General features: G+C 39.6%; 1 pseudogene; it reads right to left on the bottom strand.

The window, feature by feature from the left end:
* Positions 1 to 875: 875 nt before the first annotated feature.
* LOC148037364 (uncharacterized) lies at positions 876 to 1,430 on the bottom strand (annotated as a pseudogene).
* Between the last annotated feature and the right edge of the window lie 12,390 nt (positions 1,431 to 13,820).

Consider the following 13,820-nt stretch of genomic DNA (forward strand, 5'->3'; position numbering starts at 1 on the left):
GGGATCCATTATCATGTACATGATATAAGCTCGGGGGTGGTTGGGATGAGCTCCATATTAGAGTACATGCTGTAATGTTCCATTATTCCTACTCTATAGACTTGATCACATATTGTATTGATTTCTCTTCTTCTCTATTTTCTCCATGATTATCTTTATTCAACTTAATTAGCTATGTGATTTATCACGATTATGAAGGACTCATATTGCAAGTGGTACCACTTGCAACACATCTAGTCACAATATGACAAAAATCAATATAATTTTTGATAGAGAGACGTAAGTAGAAAAATAGAAAGAGAAATCTATATTATAGTTTGAAGAAAATAGAAGAGCAATAGATAGCACAATTAGAAATTGCTCTCCGATACGGAGCTTAAACCTCCTGACCACCCCCAAGTTGATTTCATGTACATGAACGAACCACAATCTCACTCTCAATTGCACTCTCGCTCACATTCTCAATCTCAATCACAATCACATTCACAGTCTCAATCTCAAATTTTGGAAGAAGATGATAATGAAGATGGCTGCTCGCTTAGCTTTTTGTCAAAACGACCTCACGATATGTTTTTTTTTCTTTTTATTTTTCATTTTCAAAGGCTCATATCTCCAAAATGGTGAAGAATTGAATTGATCCTATGAGAGGACAAAATATTCTCCTCGATCTCCTCTTTGAACTTTGTGAGAGAAACATTGACCAAATTCTACTCCATTTGATCATAAATCAGCTTCTAAAATAGATCTTATGCCTAAAAGTTAAAAAAGTGTCAAAAATTATACCATCACCAAAATTTGTCAAAACACTTAAAATAACTAAAAATCATTTTCAAACACAATCTACACATATGTCAAAAAAAATTTCAATATGACTATTAGGGCATATCACATTCTCCCCTTCTTCCAAAAACTATGTCCTCAAAGTTGGAAAGATAGATATTTTGTTGTAAACCATCTAGATGAACCCAAGTTGCATCCTCAATAGGATATGTATCACATTTCACCAACACCTCCGCAATATCTCTACCTCTTAGATATCTGACTTTACGACTCATACTAATTTTGGTTCAACCTTTAGTGTTCCATCTTCTTGTGTTTTAATTTTGTCTTACAAAAGATTATCAAAGTTAGCAACATACTTTTTCAATAAACTCACATGAAAAACAAAATGAACCTTGACATGAGATGGCAATTCAAGTTTATATGCAAGTGAACCAATCTTTTTTAGAATTTTGAATGGGCCTTTAAAAATGTAGAGATAACCTTCTATCTTTCCCAAGAAATAAGTTAGTTCGACAGGGTTCAACTCTCAAGAAAACCATATCACCTTCACTAAACTCTAGTGTTCTCTTTTTCTTGTCATAATATTTCTTTTGTCTAAGTTATGCTGCTTTAATATGTTTCTTTATTCTTTTTAATTCCTCGTCCATTGTTTTAAGTTTTTCTTTGAAATGTTTAATCTTTTTGAAGATAAAAAAAATGAACAGGAGCCACACAGTTATAACCATACATTGCTTTTTAAAAAATCATTTTAATCAATACATACTATGAGCTATCGTATGCAAATTCAATTAAGGCTAAATATTTAGTCTAGTTATTTTGTTTTTTGTTTACATACATTCTAACCATGTCTTCTAAAAGGCGATTCACTTTCTCTGTCTCTCGATCAAACTGCGGATGAAATGCATTACTCATCTTTAATTTGGTTCTAATTGCTTTAAATGTAGCTTTCCAAAAGTTGGATGCAAATTTTAAATCTCTATAAAAGATAATACATTTGGACATGCCATGCAAATGAAATACTTTTTTCACAAATAATGTAGCTACATTTAAAGCTATGTCAGTCTTTTTCATGGCAAAAAAAAAGAGTGTCATTTTGTGAGTCTATCCACTACCATAAAGATAGTTGTCATACCCTCTCCTAGCAAAACAAACAACTTAGTGATAAATTCCATAGATATGGATTTCCACTTTTGGTTAGGTATATCCAATGGTTGTATTTCACCATATATACGTTTCTGTTTAATTTTTACTTCTTGATTCTCTAAACATTTTTTCACACATATTTTAATATCCTTCTTCATCCCTGGCCACAACAATGAGTTTTTTCTTTTGTTGTAAGTCTTTGAAAATCCACGATGAGCAAAGAAAGATAGATTATGCCACTCCCTAAGAATTTCTTTTTGGGATTTTGAAACAGTAGAATTATACAAACGATTTAGATAATAAAGATTTTCCTTAAGCATATGAAACTTTTCCTCATACATTTCTCCCAAATTTTTATTTAAGAATAATAAAATTTTAGAATATATAGGATCATCCTACTCCTCAAGGCACACATCATCAATCAAGTTAGTTTGTATAATAGATAAATTATTACACATTCTGTGACTCAAAGTATCAGCAACTTTGTTTTTCTTTCCAAATACATGTTTGATATCAAAGTCATATTCACATACTAATTACAATCATCTCTTTTGTCAATTATTTGAGTGAAAATATATTTTAGACTTTGATGATTAATTCTTAACTCAAATTTTACATAAGTGACAAATGTCTCTAATATTTTAGAGCATGAACTACAATAGCTAGTTTTAAGTCATGCACATCATAGATCATCTCATGTCTCCTTAATTTTCGAGATTCATAAGCCACTACTCCCCCCTCTTATATTAATATACATCCTAATTGCTCCCCATTAGTATCACAAGATAATACAAAAGATTTTTCCATCTTATGAATTTTTAATTTACAATTTTTAGCCACTTGTCATTTTAATGTTTCAAAGGCTTCCTAATATGCCTGTGACTAAATAAAAGGTTTAGTTTTCTTAGTCAATCCGGTTAAAGGACTAGCTATCAGAAAAATCTCAAACATGAGTTCTTTCATACTGAGCTAATCCTAAGAAGCTTCTCACATCTTTCACACATTTTGATATAGGCCAATCAACAATAGTCTTTACCTTATATGGATCTATATGAATTCTCTCTTTAGAAATAACTCTTTCTAAATAAATAATATTATCTTTTGCAAAGACAAATTTACTCCGTTTAGCATAAAGTTCATGTTTCCTCAAAATCTAATGAGTTTTTTAAAGATATATCTCATATTCGTTATGATCTTTAGAATATACAAATATATCATCCAAGAATGCAAGAATGAGTTCATCAAGATGTAGATGAAAAATATTATTTATCAAACATATGAATGTAGCCGGTACATTAGTTAATTCAAATGCTGTGAATTTGTATTGACCATACCTAGTCCAAAAAGTTTTCTTTGGAATATCCTCAAACTTTATATGGATTTGGTGGTGACGTGATCGTAATTCTATTTTTGCAAACACCTTTACACCACTCAATTGGCTTAATAAATCATTAATGTATGGAAGGGAATATTTTTTCTTTATGGTTTGCTTATTAAGACCTTTGTGATCAATACAATGTCTATATGCCCCATCCTTCTTTTAGAATAATACAAGAGCGCCCCAAGGAGATGCATTGGGTCTGATAAATCTCTTTTTTAAGAGATCATCAAGTTACAATTTAAGCTCCTTCAACTCTTTTATATTAAATCAATAAGTAAATCTTGAGTAGGGCTTTGTTCTTGGAAACATGTAATATCCCCACCCCCTCTCTGTGTAGGAACCCCCCTTTTTATTAACGTTAATTCAAAAAAAATTATCCCTCCCCTCCCCTGCCGTCACCGAATAGGTGGTGGGGGGGAAGGAAGGGCAGAAACAGACAATGATGACAGGGAAGGAAGTAGTCGTCGATGAAGACGACGTTGAAGAAGAAGATGACATGGCCTGACACCCCCCCCCTTGGCCAACATGCCCAATCCATAGCCACCCAGAAGGCACACAGAACTCCCTGCCGCCATGCAAACGGACAGGTGGAGACACCACCACTCCACTTCCCTTCCCACCTGTTTCACTATAACCCCCTCCCCCCCAATCATAAGAGAGAGAGAGAGAGAGAGAGAGAGAGAGAGAGAGAGAGAGAGAGAGAGAGAGAGAGAGAGAGAGAGAGAGAGAGAGAGACTTCTAGTAGGTTTCTCCTCTTTTCCCTCCTTAGAGGGTGTCCACACGTGTTCTTTCTTTCCCCTTCTCACGCAAACCTATACCCTATCCCGCGAACTTAATCTCTATCCCACAAGTGTCCCCCCTTTCTTGCCATCCACCTGAGCAAGAGGCTACTGAAATTCCAGTAAGGGATTGCGCCTAGAAGAGAGGAAGATCGAGAATGTCCCCCAAGCGAAGAATGTCACGTGTGGATGGAAATCCACTAATCTGCAACGAAGCCTCAGGCGAAGGCATCACTGCCAATGCAACTACAATACCAGTCGTAAGTAATGTATTTCCAAATTAATAGATGTTTGCTTTGAGTCCCACATGAGATATGTTAGGCCCCGTACTATGCCACACAAGAATAGGTCATCGAAAGGAATGGGTTTCATCCCACATATTCGAAAGATGGAGTTTGCAAAGCGCATGTATCAACAGAAGTAAAATGCATTTAGTTGCTATGCGACATAGCATAAATAGCATATAAGATTCCAAGGTATTGTCGACACCCCTTTTCTTGAAAATAATAGATATGTATTTCACCACACTGAAAACATGTTGTAGCTTGCACGCTTGATGGATGGCATGGTAAGCGATCTAGCCTAAGGAAATTCATCTAAAAACTCTAGATCTTTGCCCAAGCTCTTACTAATAACATGAACGGATAACTCATATTTAATGGATTGGGATCTTGATGGTGTGCGTAATTAGTGTAAACAACGATCATAAGGATTAAAACTAAGAAGCCTTGAGTTTCGTGCAATAGCTACTATGTTTCATCACTCCAATTCAGGGTTGGGTTATCGATCAACGTAAGTGATCTATAGAACTTACGTCTTATATAGTGTTTAAAGCCTTAACATATGCCTTAGCCAAAGGAAGGGAGTGTTAAGTAAATTGTATATAGAATCGCTCTTTGACCCCAAGGGGGAGAGTGAATATGCAATGGAAATGTTATCGTGTCTATTCTTGCATTGTTTGGAAATACAATTGGTTTTGTTGGTTGATCAAGCAACGTCCTAAATGCTTCTACATTCAATTGCTTGTTGGTTTATCGTTTGGATGATTATTCCAAGTACTTGTGATTGATGGTAAATTCATGGCAAGGGTCTGTGATGACAAATTGCCATGAGGGTAAAGGAATGTTTTCTTGGAAAACTATATTAGGGTTGATTGCCTTGATTGTGCTTGATTCTTAACTGATTAATTAAGCAAATGATATTTTGTGTGGGTGGATCATCTCCAAGGTCACACTGCACTTCAACCCGAGAGGGCACTTCTCGATTCACGGGCCGAAGGTGGAGTAGTGAAAAGGTCAACCATGAAAATTGTGTTTCACTCCTAGGCTGCTTGTGGGTCATGGAGCTCTAGACACCCCTTGCCAATCCGGAATGAAGTTGAAGACTACCGTGACCCAACGTCTGGGTATTGGAAGATCCTATTCTAGATAAAGGATGGAAATTGTGGTGCCATGTGATTTGGACTAATTACTTTTGCAAGGCATAAGGGATATATAATTTCTCTTGTATGGGTAGTAGACAAAGATTAATGTGAAGATAAGTTAATGAATTTGTTTGAACTTGTTTGTCAAAGGATTGCTAGATCTGTATTTGTGTTTGTGCTATAAATTATGCGAACGAACCATGTTCCCTAAAAGGCTTAATTAAGGAAGCTGACTTTAAATGTCATACATAAATGTGATAGGACCTAATTAAATAACTAAAGAACGCCTATTGAGGGAAGCGGGTGGGTGGAACCCCCGATGGGTCTGTCCTGTAGTAGGGTGGCCCTAGAGAACTGGGAGGCTTCTCACAAGGTTTTACTGGCAACCGACCTTAGTAATTGTTAGGTTAGAACCCCGATTCATGCTATATTAGAAGACCGGAATGGGACTATGCCCTACGGGTAGAGAGGTCGAGCAGTGCATCCCTCTCGTTTTTATAATATTTTCGCAACAAAATATTAACGACTCTCGACCTCGCGCAAAAGCGATTCAAAGAAATCTCCCGCAATAAAGACACATTGGCCTAAGTACTCCAGCATCGTACATTTACAATACCATTTCCACGTAGTGCATATGCAACCATGGCTCGAAAACCGCAAGCCACCATAGGCCTCCGCGGGAACACCCCTTCATCGTGCATTTACAATACCATTTCCACGTAGTGCATATGCAACCATGGCTCGAAAACTATAGGTCACGCCGCCAATCTGCCACCCCGTCATCATCATCATCATCGTCTTCATCGTCATCATCATCTTCATCTCCTTTGTCATCCTCATCATCTCCCCCATCCACGTCATATCCTTGTGACACAGAAGCTTGGAAGCTTCTTTTGGAAGCTTCTATTAAAGCTTTCCTAAGCCTAGTTCTCCCGTGCTTTTTGGGTTTTTAAAACCAAGTTAGCAAGGCCCGATTCCTGCGAAGGGAAGTAAATTCGTGGGCAGTAGGGAGTTTTGAAAGTCGGAAAAAGGGCAAGGAGAGTTCGCTGAGTCAAAAATCTGCAGTGTCAATGGCTCCAAAGCAAAAATCGAGAGGAGCACACGCGGGAGCTTCCAACCCGAGTACACGAGTGGACAACACCCCGATTCTTAATGACCAGGTTTCGATAATATTCTCGCATGAAAGGATGCATTAAGCATGTCTTTAATTCTCGTAGGGAAATTTAAATGCATTTACTCATTCGATTTACAAAATTTAGTTGCATGTCAAGTATTTGCAATTGCTTGCACTTCCGTGGTTAAGGGTAGTTGAAATTCTAAACGTATGATGCATAAGTTAAAGGACGAATTTGTGCGAAGGCGTCCTTGTTGCATCTCCCAAAGGAAAAGATTTATGAACTTGATATTATGCAATTCGCATGCAATGTTAGTTACAATTTAGGTTGCGATAAGCGGTAGAAGAAGGACTAAATTAACAATGTATTCATTGGCATCTCATCACAAAAGAATAATGTATCCATGCATAGAAGCTCTTTTATCAAAGTTCGAAATTGGGAAAGGATGCATTTTCATTAAAAGACTAAAGTCTTGAATTTGATGCAAATATGTGGGATTTACAAGAAGTAGTTTTGAATGTCAACCAATGCCATTTAGGGCAAGGGAAAGAAAGACCATTGTAGATCTTATAGCTGCATAGAAGGAAAAGGTCTATGGTCTTGAAATCGCATATTTGCATGGAATGATTCATCGCATACATCTTGCAGTTACTTCCATTTTTTTAAAGGAAAGTCTTACGAACTCTAGAAGGAAGCATTTGCATCTTTAGAGGAAATATCATTTTTAATCGTGGGTTGGTTAGATCAACTAAGTAATTCATGTGTAAGTGAGTAGCCTACATGGAACTCATAAAGGTGTGATTAGTTAGCATATGACGGTCACCTCGATGAACTAGGTAGGGTTAAGCTATGATAAAATTCTGCCTAGTATCGCACTTCGGATGCCAATTTAAGATTTCTGATCTCAAAGGTCCTACCCATATTTATGAAATGTTAGGATTATTTAAACACCATGCAAGAATGATCTAGGGTTCTCACCCTAAGGATAAATTGAACAAATGCTAGACTTCCGCAAGGAATCTAGGAACCCTAGGGCCAAAACGTTTATCGGCCTAGTAGGGTTAGGTTTTGGATTGGGTCAATAGGACTCCCAAACCCTACATCTTGATCAAAGGTATTCTTGACCAAGGAATATCATGTGGTGAGAAGATAATCCCACAAGTTAGGTGCTGACACCTATCTCGTGCAACAAGCTGCAATATCGTATGGTCTTGTGTCTAAATCATGAAATAGTATTGCCACTCCTTAGACCAAGTTTGGCGAGTTTTTAAGAACAAGTCTAATTTTTTTTAAAGAGGATGAGTAGTCATCCTACTACATCACTCTTCCTTGGACTTATCTGCCAAGCTAGGGGAGTTACGAATTTGCCAAGGAAGCAGTTGACCAACCAAGTTAGGGCGACGAGGTTGCCCAGGATTTATTGACCTTAAAATAAGGAAACCTAAGGTATTGACAATTTGGGTCAACAGGGTATAAACCCTAACCCAAGGAAAGAGGGTAAACAAGCAACTCAGCTTACGAAACCCTTGGGATCTTGCCAAGTCGCGATTGATCCAGGATCGAATGTTGGACGCGTTCGGGAAGAAGGAACTACACCTTAGCAATTGGCCGTACAAATGACCACTAAAATGTTCTTGATTGTACACTTAGGTGCATTGTTTGTACTTCTTTGCTCAAGGAACTAATTCAGGAAAAACAACTAATGCTTCAAGTTGAGAGCCTAGAGGGAGAGGCAGTATCAGTTACCTTCGACTGTCTGCCTGACCCTATCCAAGGGGATTGTTAGCCGAGTCGGGTACGTGGACCGAACCTGCCGCGAGAGGTCTCTCCGTGGGTGCTACTTGGAGTAGGAGGACACTTGGGTGCTAGGGGAGGCTCTGGCCGTAAATCCCTTTCCTCCGGATCCTGCACAAGAGGCCGACGTGACTCCAGATGGGATCTCAAGGCCCATATACTAGTTAAGGGCGGAACTTGGAATAGAGATCCCTAAGGATTGCTGGAATAGCCTTCGGGCGGATTATATGATGTATTCCAAAGACTGATAAATAAAGATCAAATGTTGAAAAAGGAACTTGGTTGACATTGTTTTTCTATGTCAGTGCCTAAGTTACATGAAGGAACCAGTGTTTAATCAGTTAATTAAGGAAGTTGTTTTTGCTTGTCAAACTAAATGTGGTAGGTAATTAAATAACTAAAGCAACCCAAGGAAAGTGCGGTGGACGTGACCCTGGGTCCGTCCTACGGAAGGGTGGTCCCAGTTGGCCGGGAACTTTTCTCAAAGGAATTGACAGCGAGGTAACAACGTCCTAGAATCTATAGAGTTAGAGTCCCGATTTATGCTGTTTTAGGGGAACGGAATGGGACTATGCCTTACGGGCAGAGAGGTCGAGCTTCACATCCCTCTCGCTTCCCATTCTCCTTGAACCAAGTGCAGTATAAATCCGCTTCGACCCTGATGTTTCTGCACAAGTAGTTTGTCTGGGGCTCAACGCTAGTTACCTTCTAGGAACTTGACCATTAGGAAAACCCTAATTGAGGTTGGTCCTAAGTGGGAACGTCTAGAATGCTTCCGCTTCATGAAAGACTCGGGAAGACCTAGATCGCAAACCCCATGTCATTCCTTGGGAGTGCCGGGCGGCGCTTTCTAGACTATCTTCCCGATGGGCTGCTAAGATGTGTCCTACATGTGGACAGGGGGGACACGTTACAGTTGGTATCAGAGAAAATCAACAGAATCTAATATTTACAAGGAAACTTAATGAGGGGAAATAGAGAAATGTTGCCATTAAGAACATTTCCTTACTTACTTATGGATGCTGGCCTGCAGAGTCGCGAAGCATGGAACAAATTCTTGGTGTTCCAGGTTATGTTTATGACTACAATGCGTGCTTCGAATTATCAATGGAGGCTAGGCATGATGAATATTCTAGACCGTATCTACAATCCTTCACCCCTGTACATGGAACGGAGATGGACGGGTGAATCAGGAATATATTACATAGCGGCCCACTGACTTGCATACCTTCGGACCAACTTGAAGAGAATCAAGTGGTTGGAAGATTTAAAGATCGTGAAGCTGTTCATCTTTGTCGCGGCTCACGCAAACGCAACCCTACATGTCGGCAGTCGAAAGGTCAAGCAGAACAAGTATGTGTACGAGGAAGTGACTCGAATAATCCCTGTCGACAGAATCAAGATACTGGGACGCTATGAGAGAAATGTGTATCAAAGGAAGGGATACTCCAAGCTTCCTATGACCTATCGATTCCTGAAAATTCATGATCCCACTCCATATTATTACTCAGTTCCTATAGCTGAATGTAACACCATTCTATTTTCCCCAAATTGATGTATCAGCTTGTTCTACCTTCCCAAAATAAATGTACTCGAAAGGGCTATGCCCACATGAATGAATAAGATTTTTATCACTGTCTATCATGGCTATAAGTATTGGTAAAGGAGTTAAGTGATTAGGTCACTTGGCTAAAAGCTGAAGTAGACATGTTAATGTAATGTGAGAAATGTTTAGCAAGTAATTAATGTAAAGAATCTTATTGCCTAGGTGCAACCTCAAGTGCAGATTCCTAGTCTGACCCCTGCACTAAATACAGCTGTAATTCAAGAGAAGAAGTTCCTTCTCAAACAAATCAAGCCACCTGAATTCGATGGTAAGGGAAGGACCGTCCAAACTGACGCCAAGGTCTGGATCGAATCCATGGAGGATTATTTCGAGGCAGCAAGAACTACACCCGCTAACCAAGCAATGCTCACCAAACTAAAGCTTACCGATGAAGCAAGACTGTGGTGGAAACAATGGTGAAGAGACCAAGGGATCTCGGAAGGGTCAGTTACTTAGGAGAAGCTTAAAAGAGCTGTGCGAGGGAGATATCTACCACCTGCCTACCGCACACAGAAGATGAACAAATTCTACAAATTAAAGCAACTTGGACTATCCCTAGATGCATATTATTCAAAGTTCGTCTCTCTCTTAAAGTACATGCCTCAAATGGATATGACACAACAAGTGTCATAGTTTTGTGTTGGGTTAAATCCACTCATAAACACCCACTTGGAATCAATGCGTCCAACAGATCTACAAGACGCGCTCATTCAAGCTGCACCGATAATATAGGAGGTGCAGACCAAGCCAAGAAATAACAGAACTTGGTCTTATAGGGATCAGAACAAGAGAATGCTCAGATCTCAGACCAAGAGAGCACATGGCCAAAACCAGGGACAAAGGAAGAAAGCTAGGGCCAACACTATCAACAATTTCCTACACAAGGTAATGGCTGCAATCTCCGTTGCTTCCATTGCAACGAGCCCAGTCACTTTAAAAAGGAGTGTCCCAACCTTAGCAAAGGACAACAACAAGGGCCATTCCAAGGAGGCGCCCATGGGCAAGGAGCCATCGCCAGGGCCAAAGGGAGAACCACCAGTGTTGCCAATAAGGAGTTGGGTGATGAAGAAAATCCAACCATGGAAGCTGACATTGAGAGGGCAACGGTTCATGCCGCTCTTCACAAGGAAGGCCCGAATCACCAATTCTCGGTGATTCAAACTCCATCCAATTACCAAGGTAAAAGCTTCAAAACCTTGATTGATTGTGGCAGTACACATTCCTTCATTTCACCAATCTATGCAAAAAGATTAGGAATAGCCACAAAAGATGCACCTACCTTACTTGTGGAATTAGCAAATGATCAAGAGGTTTCTTGTACCAAGCAAACTGCTAAGGTGGAATTCCTACTGGGTGGAAAGTCGATTTCGGTGAGATTTAGGGTAATGAACCTAGGTGTCCACAAATGTTTGCTTGGTATGGATTGGCTAATACCCAATGATGCCCACATTCACTGTGGGAAGGGCCAAGTCTCCTTTTGAAATTCTGAAGGGGAACTAGTTTCAACTTAAGGAGAAGCTGGTAAGCCGAAAATTCAGCTAGCAAAAGCATCACAGATCATAAAAGGAGTTAAGAAGGGGCTACTTGTCTATCTAATTAAACTAAATAAGCTAGATTAGAATCAAAAATCTATGGAATAACCTTCATGGTTAAAGGAATATGCAGACGTATTTCCTAAAGAGCTGACTGAACTTCCTCCTCAAAGGGAAGTTGATCACGAAATCAAGCTAGCGCCAGGGGCTGCACCAATCGCAAAGAGACCATATAGGATGTCCATCCCGGAAGCGATTGAGCTGAAGGAGCAACTCAAGCAACTGTTAGACAAAGGCTACATCCGTCCTAGCAGTTCACCATGGGGAGCTCCAGTGCTGTTCCAGAAAAAGAAAGATGGAACAATTCGGCTATGCATTGACTATAGAGGGTTGAATTAATCGACCATTAAATACAAATACCCCATTCCAAGAATAGATGAACTTCTTGACCGTCTTCAAGGTGCGAAGATCTTCTCTAAGATAGATCTCAAGTCTGGATATTATCAGATAAGGATCAAGGAAGAAGATATCCCAAAGACGGCATTCAACACAAGGTATAGACACTTTGAATTCCTGGTCATGTCATTCGGACTGACAAATGCTCCTGCTACCTTCAACAGGCTAATGCAGGATATCTTTAGGCCCTATCTTGATGACTTCCTACTCATCTTCTTTGACGATACCCTAGTCTACTCTAAGCAGGAAAAAGATCATAAACCCCAGCTTCACATTGTTCTTGAAACAATAAGGGCCCACAAGCTTTATGCCAAGAAGAAGAAGTGTGCATTTTTCAAGCGATAGATTGAATATTTGGGATTCATTGTATCAGCGGAAGGAATTTCAGTAGATCCGGCCAAGGTCAAAGACATTCTGGAGTGGCCAACACCAACTTCTGTCAAAGAGATACGTAGTTTTCTTGGATTGACAGGATGGTACATGGTCTTTATCAAAAACTATGCTTTAATTGCAGCACCTTTGACTGATCTACTAAAGAAGCAAGTATCAATTGTATAGTCACTTGCTAAACAGTCCAGCTTTGACAAACTAGAGCAAAGCTTGGTATCAACACCCATCCTGAAACTTCCTGATCTTAGTAAGAAGTTTGAAGTGATAACTGATGTTAGCACACTTGCCTTAGGATGTGTGCTCATGCAAGAAGGTCATCCCGTAGCATACTCTTCAAGGAAACTGAAGAGTCATGAAAGAAACTATGCTACCCACGATCTGGAGCTGCTGGCTGTCATCCATGCTCTCAAACTTTGGAGACACTACTTGCTGGGTAACAAATTTACCTTAGTGACGGACCACAAGAGTCTTAAATGGATTTTCACCCAGAATGAGCTCAATATGAGGCAACGTCGATGGATTGAAGTGCTGAAAGAATATGATTTTGAAATCAAATACCGGCCTGGAAAGGATAATGTAGTTGCCGATGCACTCAGTCGCAAGGCATTCTTGAATTCTCTGATTTTGCAAGATCCATCAACAGAAAAATCTCTAGCCACAAAGGTATCCATGCAAACAGCCCAATTCTTGAGCTAGCTAGAGAGGAGGCATTCCATGACCCAATCTATCAGAAATTGCTAAGGGATATCCCCATCAAAGATCAAGACCCGAAGCTACAAACAAAGTACCAAGAATTCTCTATCAATAGTGGACTTGTCTACTTTAGGACAAGATTATGTATTCCGGCAAGCCAATTACTCAGGCAGAAGATACTTTGGGAAGCCCATGACTCCCCTTTCTCACGACATCCTGGCTATGCCGAGACCCTTAATGCAATCAGAAAGAGAGATTATTGGGATAGGCTCAAAGGTGACGTTCTCAAGTATGTCACGGAATGTTTGTCTTGTCAACGCATTAAGGCCGAACATGTCAAAATGCCAGGGAAATTGCAAACACTTGACATTCCCAAAATGAAATGGGAATTCATCAGTATGGACTTTGTTGTTGGCCTGCCCCAAGTTTAGGGAGGATACAACTCCATTATGGTCGTGGTAGATATGCTCACCAAGGTTGCACATCTTATCCCTGTTAAGACAAACTATAAAGCCTCAGACATCGCAAGGTTATTCATCAAGGAGATTTTCAAACTACATGGGTTACCCAGAAGAATCATTAGTGATCGTGACTCTCTCTTCACATCACACTTCTAGAGGGCTATCTTCGAGGCCATTGGGACTCAACTCTGTTTTAGTACAGCTTATCATCCCCAAATTGATGGTCAAACAGAACGAGGCAACCAAGTCATTGAAGATATGCTT

The sequence above is a fragment of the Lygodium microphyllum genome, chromosome 4, assembly GCF_053477565.2.
Source record: "Lygodium microphyllum isolate KBCC chromosome 4, Lygodium_microphyllum_v1.1.10, whole genome shotgun sequence".
In the NCBI taxonomy this organism is placed as follows: Eukaryota; Viridiplantae; Streptophyta; class Polypodiopsida; order Schizaeales; family Lygodiaceae; genus Lygodium; species Lygodium microphyllum.